Source organism: Bubalus kerabau, chromosome 5 (assembly GCF_029407905.1).
Source record: "Bubalus kerabau isolate K-KA32 ecotype Philippines breed swamp buffalo chromosome 5, PCC_UOA_SB_1v2, whole genome shotgun sequence".
Lineage (NCBI taxonomy): Eukaryota > Metazoa > Chordata > Mammalia > Artiodactyla > Bovidae > Bubalus > Bubalus kerabau.
Window position 1 is genome coordinate 24950510 of NC_073628.1, and position 10901 is coordinate 24961410.

Genomic DNA, 10901 nt, shown 5'->3' on the forward strand with positions numbered 1-10901 from the left:
ATTCACCTTGAGAAAAAGTCATATACCACCCAAAGACAAAGTTTGAAAGTCAACTTTCACATTAGAGTATTTTCTCCTTTCCATGTTTACTGAAACAAAAACAATGACACAAAGTAGAAGTAAAGTACTACTCTGAACTTAGCTTTTACATCCAGGCCATATATTTTAACAATATGTTATGTGCAGGACTGGATGTGCAAACTAAGAAAAAGTTTTTCCAGGAAAATATAATGTGTAATGTTTCGAAAAATAAAGTGGTTTATACTTAGCAGTCATTATGGAACCTTCCATCTCAGGCATTTAAGGAGATACATTCTTGCTCAAGGAAGATTGAAAAGACAGGAAGAGAAAAATTGTCTGATTCATCCTTCCAATGGCAAGTGGCAGATAAGACATCCTCAATGACACTATGTCACCCTAATGTTCCATGTTTCATCATCTATAGAGCAGTTTTATATTTCCAGAGGGGAAATATGTTCAAACTGATAAAAAAAAAAGCAAGAGGTAATACTTTTTTCTAATAAGTGTTAATAAATGGGAGATGGTGAGAAATTCAGCAAATGGTTAGGTAACAGAGAAGTATGGCTCTACACAGAGTGGAAATAAATTGAGAGACGACTCAGATTTCCTTCTACCTGGTTAAAAAGAAACAAAAAGATTGTCAACAAAATTATTAAATACAGAACCTTTCTGCCCTGTAACCAACTGCACAGAGAGATATTCTATCAATTCGAAATTCTCTCCTACTCAGAGATTTTCTCAGAGCAGCTTTCACATCTTTATTTCTCAAGCTGTAGATTAAAGGGTTCATCATGGCAACACATTGATGTAAAAGACAGAAGAGATTTATTTCATTCATAGACCCACCAGATGAAGATTTGAGACACATAAATGTACATGACCCAAAGAAGAGAGAAACAACAAAGATGAGGGGATAGCAGGTACTGAAGATTTTGGACCTGCGGTCTATGGAGCTGATGTGGAAGATGTTGGTGAGGATGAGACCATAAGAGACAAAGACGGTGAAACTGGGCATAATGATGTTGATGCCCACCACAATGAAAACTACCAACTCACTAATGTGGCTACCTGTGCAGGAGAGCTTGAGCAGATGAAAGACATCGCAGAAATAATGGTTGATGGTGTTTGCATCACAGAAGGTCAGTCTCAGTATGCATTCAGTGTGAACCATGACACCAGAAAATCCCATCAAGTAGGAAACAAGCATAAGGGTGGAACACACTTTAGGGGACATGACAACATTATACAAGAGTGGTTTACAGATGGCTACATAACAGTCATAGGCCATTGATGTCAGCAGATAACATTCAGTAATGATGAAAAAAATGGAAAAAGTAGAGCTGAGTCTTGCATCCCATATAAGAAATAATATTCATCTTTGATAAGAAGTTAATTAGCATTTTGGGTGTAAATACATAAGAATAACAGAGGTATATGAAGGACAAGTTAAAGAGGAAAACGTCCACGGGGGTGTGTAGGTGTGAATTCAGTGCAACTAGCATTATCAGTCCCAAATTTCCCAGCAGAGTGAACATGCACATTCCTAGGAACAGGAAGAACAGAGGGAGTTGGAGATCATGTCAGTCTGTTAATCCCAACAGATTGAATTCGGTCACAAAAGAGACATTTCCAGGAGCCATTCTTCTCTAAGGGAATCTATAGATACAGGAGGAAATTGTTCAATTAGAGAACAACTCAGCTCTTCCCACAGTGTCTCATCCTACAAAAGAGTATTTTTGCTGTTGTTGAGTTTCTAAGTCATGTCCGACCCTTTTGTGACTCCATGGACTGGTTCCATGTCCATGGGATTTCCCAGGCAAGAATACTAGAGTGGGTTGCCATTTCCATCTCTGGGGATCTTCCTGACCCAGGGATTGAGCCTGCATCTCCTGCATTAGAAGATGGATTCTTTGCACTGAGCCACCAGGAAAGTTCAGCACTAAAGAGTACAAACACTGTGGCTGCCTGACACTATCCCAACCTAGTCCCATAGAATCTGTCTTTACCTTTGTCATGATATGGAGCTTTTATAAGCTAAATATAGCAAAGGATATCACAAACAGCTTACAGAGGAAAGGCCAGTGCTACCATATGCAAACATACCAGCTGAAAAAACCAAGAGAGAAGAGGGGTGGATTAGGACACTGTCATTCTACTCTCAACATTTCCTCATTCACTTGAGATCTTCCCTCATCAGTAGAACTCCAAGCAGTGACTCTAGCAACTAGGCGCTGGCTTCTAATACACATTAGATTTCGTATGGTCAGAACCAAGAATTCTGTTTGTAACCCAAGAAAATAGTCTATGAGAATTAAGTAACTTCCCTTGTCACAAAGTAAAAGTCATAAACGTAAAAGAGTGAGAGCTTTAATCTCTTAGAGGAAACTTCCTGACTGATATGTTTTGAGCCCATTCATGTTTTGGAACATTCTCTGATCCCTCTCCAACAGATCCCCTGGGATCACTTGAGTCTTAGAACTACACACAATGAGAAAGACTAGGCATATATTTGGTTCCCCAATTTTCATCTCAAAACAAGGACAAGGAATAAGTATTGTAAATTGAATTAGGTATGTAAGTTAAATTCAGAAACTCATCCTTCTTAGTTCAGAAAACCACAGAGCTGATTCCCTTATCTGTTGGTATTGGAAATGTAACTTCAGATTTTTGAGGCTTGATTTCCTTGATTCTAAGAAGAGACAACCTAAACATATGCTTAGGAAATTTTTATGATCTAGTGTAATTTCTGATTATATTGTCCTTTCAAGCAGTAGAAAGAGTCAAAGCCTTTAATTATCACACTTGCTAGTAATTAGACACATAAAGATTTAATGTGAGTATAATGATGTAATGCTGTTGGTTAAAAACTGGGTAAAAGCTTTCTAAGTCTCTTCCCTGAGGTGTAGATTATATATATGTATAATCTACATATAATATATATATATATATATATATATATATATATATATATATATATAAGGAAATTAAGATCCCCGTGTGTGATCTGCCTTTAATTCTGATGGACCTACTGTTTTAATCATTTTTGCTTTACTCTGGGGACTGTGCCACTCTCAGGTAGATCCAAAGTGAATTCCCATCTCTTTATTATCTTCACCTCTGAAGGGAAATCTAGGACACTGCTTCAGTCCCTCTCTATGCCCATTTCCTAAATGGACATATTTCTGTAAGAGTCTTACTTACAGTCTCTTTATTTCTTTATCTGAAAATTTTCAAATGAAGCAATTTTCAAGTTTTGCAACAATATGTTCCATATTATACACGTAAGCATCCTAACTCGATTTCCCTCCTTTTAGTGAGGTCCAAACAGATATAAAGAGCTTCAGTTGCTAACAAGAAATGATAATTAAGTTGATTCCTTAATCTATTGCCAAATGTAAACTTTAGAAGTGTGGATTCATGTTGATGTATGGCAAAACCAATATAATATTGTAATTAGCCTCAAATTAAAATAAGTAAATTTAAATTAAAAAATAAACTTCTATATTATTTTATCCACAGTATTCTGATAGAATGAAATCTAATTTGACAGAAAGTTTATTTTTCCTAAAAATGAAACAAATTGCATTTTGAGGCTTCTCAAATGGAAATCTTGTGACCCACTTTAACTATTTTTGGCACATCAAATAATGGTAAAATACAAAACAGAGTGGCTGTACTTCTGTATGCCTTTAAGGGTTCCCAAGTAGTTTAATTATTATTTACTTCTTTAGATACACATTTTTCTCAAAAAGGAAGAGAAATTTATAAAAAGGGATAAGATGTAAATGAAAAAAAATTTCCAGCTGGGTCAACTATTTTTTTAAACATAGGCCTTGGTATGTGAAAATAATATATGTTGATATTGAGATAAAGGGATATGGTATGAGTGCCACTGAAAATGATAAATCAAGAATATAGCAATGAGTTAAAAACTGCAAGTCAATGTTGAACATCAAAAAATACAAAAAAAGCAAGCATATCAATGTTGCTAAATTCATAATATGTAACCCTTCAGAGGAGATTCAGTTCAGTTCAGTTCAATTGCTCAGTCGTGTCTGACTCTCTGCGACCCCATGAGCTGCAGCACGCCAGACCTCCCTGTCCAACACCAACTCCCAGAGCCTACCCAAACTCATGTCTGTTGAGTCAGTGATGCCATCTAACCATCTCATCCTCTGTCGTCCCCTTCTCCTCCTGCCTTCAATCTTTCCCAGTATCAGAATCTTTTCAAATGAGGCAGCTCTTCGCATCAGGTGGCCAAAGTATTGGAGTTTCATGTTTAACATCAGACCTTCCAATGAACACCCAGGACTGATCTCCTTTAGGATGGACTAGTTGGATCTCCTTGCAGTCCAACGGACTCAAGAGTCTTCTACACCACAGTTCAAAAGCATCAATTCTTCTGTGCTCAGCCCTCTTTACAGACCAACTCTCACATCCATACATGACTACTGGAAAAACCATAGCCTTGACTAGATGGGCTTTTGTTGGGAAAGTAATGTCTCTGCTTTTTAATATGCTGTCTTCTTTGGTCATAACTTTTCTTCCAAGGAGTAAGCTTCTTTTAATTTCATGGCTGTAATCACCATCTTCAGTGATTTTGGAGCCCCCCAAAATAAAGTTTCTCACTGTTTCCACTGTTTCATCATCTATTTGCCATGAAGTGATGGGACCAGAGGCCATGATCTTAGTTTTCTGAATGTTGAGCATTAAGCCAACTTTTTCACTCTCCTCTTTCACTTTCAACAAGAGGCTCTTTAGTTCTTCTTCACTTTCTGCCATAAGGTTAATATCATCTGCATATCTGAGGTGATTGATATTTCTCCCAGCAATCTTGATTCCAGCTTGTGCTTCATCCAGCCTGGCATTTTGCATGATGTACTCTGCATGTAAGTTAAATAAGCATGGTGACAATATACAGCCTTGACATATTCCTTTTTCTACTTGAAACCAGTCTGTGGTTCCATGTCCAGTTATAACCGTTGCTTCCTGACCTGCATATAGTGTCTCAAGAGGCAAGTCAGGTGGTCTGGTATTTCCATCTCTTTCAGAATTTTCCACAGTTGATTGTGATCCACACAGTCAAAGGCTTTGGCATAGTCAATAAAGCAGAAATAGATATTTTCCTGGAATGCTCTTGCTTTTTCGATGATCCAGCAGATGTTGGCAATTTGATCTCTGGTTGCTCTGCCTTTTCTAAAACCAGCTTGAACATCTGGAAGTTCACTGTTTATGTTTTGCTGAAGCCTGGCTTGGAGAATTTTGAGCATTACCTTACTAGTGTGTGAGATGAATGTGATTGAGAGGGAGTTTGAGCATTCTTTGGCATTGCCAAAGAATTTACCAAAATTATAATCAATATATGTACCACATCTGTATCCAATCATCTGTAAATGAACATTTATATTGTTTTCACATCATGTCTATTGTGAATATTGCTGCTTTGAATATAGGAGTACATGTATCTTTTGGAATTGTAGTTTTGACTAGATATATGCCCACGAGTGGGGTTGCTGGATCTAAGGTGATACTTTGGGCATGTTTGAATAAAAGCATAGTGGTTCTATTTATTGACAAGAGTGAGGGAAAGAGATGATGATAAGCACTGAGATGTAATATATTGGTTTCTGCAGGCCATTGTAAAACTTGGTACTTTGAGTGAAATTGAATACAGGAATTTATAACACAGTGACATGCTTTAAAAAGATGATCTTGGTTGCTGTGTTGGGAATAGACTGTATGAGACAATGGATGAATCAAGGATTTAGTTAGGAGGATTTACTTTGTAGTAATAAAAGTAAGAAATAGCATTTTCTCAAATTTAGGTGGTTATATCAGATCTGTGTTATATAGTGTAATTATGAATGTATTAAAAGTAGTCATATTTTATTGTATGATGTTTAAAAACTTTTGTTTGGTGTCTCGTACACAGGGTTATTGTTTGGAAAGAGATACCTTAAGCAAACCAGGAGACTAATAATAGATCAGAGAAATATATAGTTTAATGATGGTGACAAACATTAGACTAATATCTATTATTGGCAAATTAATAATAATATAAAATGAATTGAATATACTAGGTCTCCTACCCCATTTGTGGCACAGAGCTCCTAAAACCCTTGGAATTCAAGGGATGACAAAGATAAAGGTATGCTTGGTAATGTTAATGAGGTGACTTTGGGGCCTCATCTAAGGTTGCTGACTGGTTGTCAGAAGAACCAACCTTCTTATTAGGGGGTTGGAGCTTCCAGTCTCTTCCTAGAATTTCTAGAATCCCATGCAGGGGAGAAGCACTGAAGATTGGGTTCAATCACCAATGGCCAATGATTTAATCAATCATGCCTGTGCAATGAAGCCTCCATTAAACCTCAAATTGATGGGATTCCAAGAGTTTCTGGGTTGGTGAAAGTGTAGAGATGCTGGGAGAGCTGTGTACCTGAGAAGGGCATGGAAGCTCCATACTCTTTCTGCAGACCTTGCCCTGTTCATTTCTTCTATCCAGATGTTCAACTGTATCCTATATCAGATCATTTTATAATAAGCTGGTAACTATAAGTAAACTTTTCTTCTGTTCTGTGAGCCACTCTAGCTGATGAATCGAATTTGAGGAGGGGGTCCATGGGATACATTCTGGGAATTTATCTCATTAAAATAAAAGTACTGGAATATCAAGTGTATGTACAATATTGAATATTTTAGCATTGCTATTGGATAGAAATTGTGAATCTCTATCAATGGGGAGTGGTTTGATGTATTAGAATATATCCACAACAGAGACTTTTAGAGACATTTTGGTATAATTTTGTTAGATTAAAAAGGAAAAGGGTCAAAAATATGAAGTTTGTAATCAATTTTAAAGTCTTTATAGTTGTAATTATTTTTTATATCAGTGAGTAGGAAGATATAGAAAGGTGTTTTGGTTGTAAACATGGATAACTGAGGGTGACTGATGGACGGGAGATCATATAGGAAAGAGAGTGTTAAGGAAAAGGAAATGATATGCTTTAAAAATATAAAGTATGCATCATATGGTCACTTATGCCATAATGTAAAAACATGTATGTGTGGGAAGATGTGCATGTCATATTTTTTGTTTTTGTTTTAATATAAATTTATTTTAATTGGAGGCTAATTACTTTACAATATTGTATTGGTTTTGCCATACATCAACATGAATCCACCATGGGTGTACACGTGTTCCCCATCCTAAACCCCCCTCCCACCTACCTCCCTGTAACATCCCTCTGGGTTATCCCAGTGCCCAAGCATCCTGTATCATGCATCGAACCTGGACTGGCAATTCATTTCATATATGATATTATACATGTTTCAATGCCATTATCCCAAATCATCCCACCCTCTCCCTCTCCTGGAGTCCAAAAGACTGTTCTATACATCTGTGTCTCTTTTACTGTCTCGCATACAGGGTTATCATTACCATCTTTCTAAATTCCATATATATGTGTTAGTATACTGTATTGGTGTTTTTCTTTCTGGCTTACTTCACCCTGTATAATAGGCTCCAGTTTCATCCACCTCATTAGAACTGATTCAAATGTCTTCTTTTTAATGGCTGAGTAATACTCCATTGTGTATATGTACCACAGCTTTCTTATCCATTCATCTGCTGATGGATATCTAGGTTGCTTCCATGTCCTGGCTATTATAAACAGTGCTGCGATGAACATTGGGGTACACGTGTCTCTTTCAATTCTGGTTTTCTCAGTGTGTATGCCCAGCAGTGGGATTGCTGGATCATAAGGCAGTTCTATTTCCAGTTTTTTAAGGAATCTGCACACTGTTCTCCATAGTGGCTGTACTAGTTTGCATTCTCACCAACAGTATAAGAGGGTTCCCTTTTCTCCACACCCTCTCCAACATTTATTGCTTGTAGACTTTTGGATCACAGCCATTCTGACTGGAGTGAAATGGTACCTCATTGTGGTTTTGATTTGCATTTCTCTGATAATGAGTGATGTTGAGCATCTTTTCATGTGTTTGTTAGCCATCTGTGTGTCTTCTTTGGAGAAATGTCTGTTTAGTTATCTGGCCCATTTTTTGTTTGGGTCGTTTATTTTTCTGGAATTGAGCTGCAGCAGTTGCTTGTATATTTTTGAGATTAGTTGTTTGTCAGTTGCTTCATTTGCTATTATTTTATCCCATTCTGAAGGCTGTCTTTTCATCTTGCTTATAGTTTCCTTTGTTGTGCAGAAGCTTTTAATTTTAATTAGGTCCCATTTGTTTATTTTTCCTTTTATTTCCAATATTCTGGGAGGTGGGTCATAGAGGATCCTGCTGTGATTTATGTCAGAGAGTGTTTTGCCTATGTTCTCCACTAGGAGTTTTATAGTTTCTCATCTTACGTTTAGATCTTTAATCCATTTTGAGTTTATTTTTGTGTAGGGTGTTAGAAAGTGTTCTAGTTTCATTCTTTTACAAGTGGTTGACCAGTTTTCCTAGCACCACTTGTTAAAGAGATTGTCTTTTCTCCATTGTATATTCTTGCCTCCTTTGTCAAAGATAAGGTGTCCATAGGTGCGTGGATTTATCTCTGGGCTTTCTATTTTGTTCCATTGATCTATATTTCTGTCTTTGTGCCAATACCATACTGTCTTGATGACTGTGGCTTTGTAGTAGAGCCTGAAGTCAGGCAGGTTGATTCCTCCAGTTCCATTCTTCTTTCTCAAGATTGCTTTGGCTATTCAAGGTTTTTTGTATTTCCACACAAATTGTGAAATTATTTGTTCTAGCTCTGTGAAAAATACCATTGGTAGCTTGATAGGGATTGCATTGAATCCATAGATTGCTTTGGGTAGTATATTCATTTTCACTATATTGATTCTTCCGATCCATGAACATGGTATAGTTCTCCGTCTATTAGTGTCCTCTTTGATTTCTTTCACCAGTGTTTTATAGTTTTCTATATATAGGTCTTTAGTTTATTTAGGTAGATATATTCCTAAGTATTTTATTGTTTTTGTTGCAATGGTGAATGGAATTGTTTTCTTAATTTCTCTTTCTATTTTCTCATTATTGGTGTATAGGAATGCAAGGGATTTCTATGTGTTGATTTTATATCCTGCAACTTTACTATATTCATTGATTAGTTCTAGTAATTTTCTGGTGGAGTCTTTAGGGTTTTCTATGTAGAGGATCATGTCATCTGCAAACAGTAAGTTTTACTTCTTCTTTTCCAATTTGGATTCCTTTTATTTCTTTTTCTGCTCTGATTACTGTGGCTAAAACTTCCAAAACTATGTTTTATAGTAGTGGTGAAAGTGGGCACCCTTGTCTTGTTCCTGACTTTATGGGAAATGCTTTCAATTTTTCACCATCGAGGATAGTGTTTGCTGTGGGCTTGTCATATATAGCTTTTATTATGTTGAGGTATGTTCCTTCTATTCCTGCTTTCTGGAGAGTTTTTATTTCTATAGGATTAAAAATATCATTAGCTATGTGTTAGCAATACTACCCAAAAGTCAAAGAAACACTAGAAGAAAGACAAGGGAAGAGAAAATCCCTAATGTGAAATTTTGAGTCAAATATTGAGTTTCCAGCATTTATTGCTTGTAGACGTTCAGGATGGGGAACACATGTATACCTGTGGCAGATTCATGTTGATATATGGCAAAACCAATACAATATTGTAACAATATTTTTTAACTTTTATTGTAAAGTTAAAAAATAAAATTAAAAAAATTAAAAAAAAAATATTGAGCCTCCAAAGACACCAGGGTTAAATTATCTTCATACTGTGTAAACAATTTCCTAAGTCTGTATTTCCTTGAGGATTTGCATGTAGAGGCTCCTGAGAAAATCTCTTTATCAAATCCCTGAGAACTTGAAACTCATATTATTATTTTGAAAATCAAGACTGCTGTTTGGATTCCTTTTTGTGATTTAATAATCACCTCTGGGCAAAACCTTAATTAAAAATCATAATCTTCATCTGACTGACTCTCAGAACAAAAGAAATGCTAAGACTTATAAATGCTCTGAGCCCCTCCACAGGAATGGAGGAGATGAGGTGAGTTCAGTTCTGCTGCCTCTTGCAGCAGAAGATCTCTTCCTCTTTGGAGAGCCACGGTGGAGGGGGAACCACAAAGACAGTTCTGATGCCAGTAGGCAAAGAAGAGTGAGCATTGAATCCTTTTTGTTTTTACATCTTTTACAACCCATAGCCATTGGAAAGTAACAGGATTTTCTGCTTCCCCCAGTTCTGGCCCTGAGATAGAGACGACTAACGGGTCTGTGGGAGAGGAAATTAGAAATTAAAGGTAGTGTTGAAGTCAGTGGGTTTGCAGTGTTACTAAGCTTTGTACCCTTTAGGGAATTTCTTATGCAGGAGACCCAAGTTCTAGGCCAGACTTAATGATTTCCTTGTTGTGTATGCTTGGGAAGCCAAAGGTTCTCTCTGAGTCTCTGTTTCCCCAGCTCTGCTGTGGACTTGTGATTATGATCACCCCCTACACAGTGTCCAGTCTGGATTGGTAGCTAGCACAGGATAGATGAAGTGTGGTGAGTAAATATTAACAAATACAAACTTAAGCAGGAGAAGGAATAAAATCTGTTAGCGACAAATTGAGGGAAGAAAAGGTGAGAAATGCATGCTCTTTTTATATTCTCTTGCACTCTTACATTCTCCCAGTATTACTATGCTGATGCCCACCCCCCCCACCACACCCCCCACTCCAAGGCACTTGCCTTTCTCGGTATGAGCAGAGCCAGATCCATTATTTATTTATTTCTGTAAAATAGTTAAGCCTCAGCAGAGTCTTTGGGCTTCTTGGCTCCTGAATGGACTGGGCATGACATTGCATGGGGAATCTGAGTTCTGCCTGAAATATGACTCTATTCTCCTATCTTTCAGATCTCACTGG

The 10901-nt window shown here is 37.0% G+C and overlaps 1 pseudogene; it reads right to left on the minus strand.

The window, feature by feature from the left end:
• Positions 1 to 673: 673 nt before the first annotated feature.
• On the minus strand, positions 674 to 1661 carry LOC129654184 (olfactory receptor 8B3-like; annotated as a pseudogene).
• Between the last annotated feature and the right edge of the window lie 9240 nt (positions 1662 to 10901).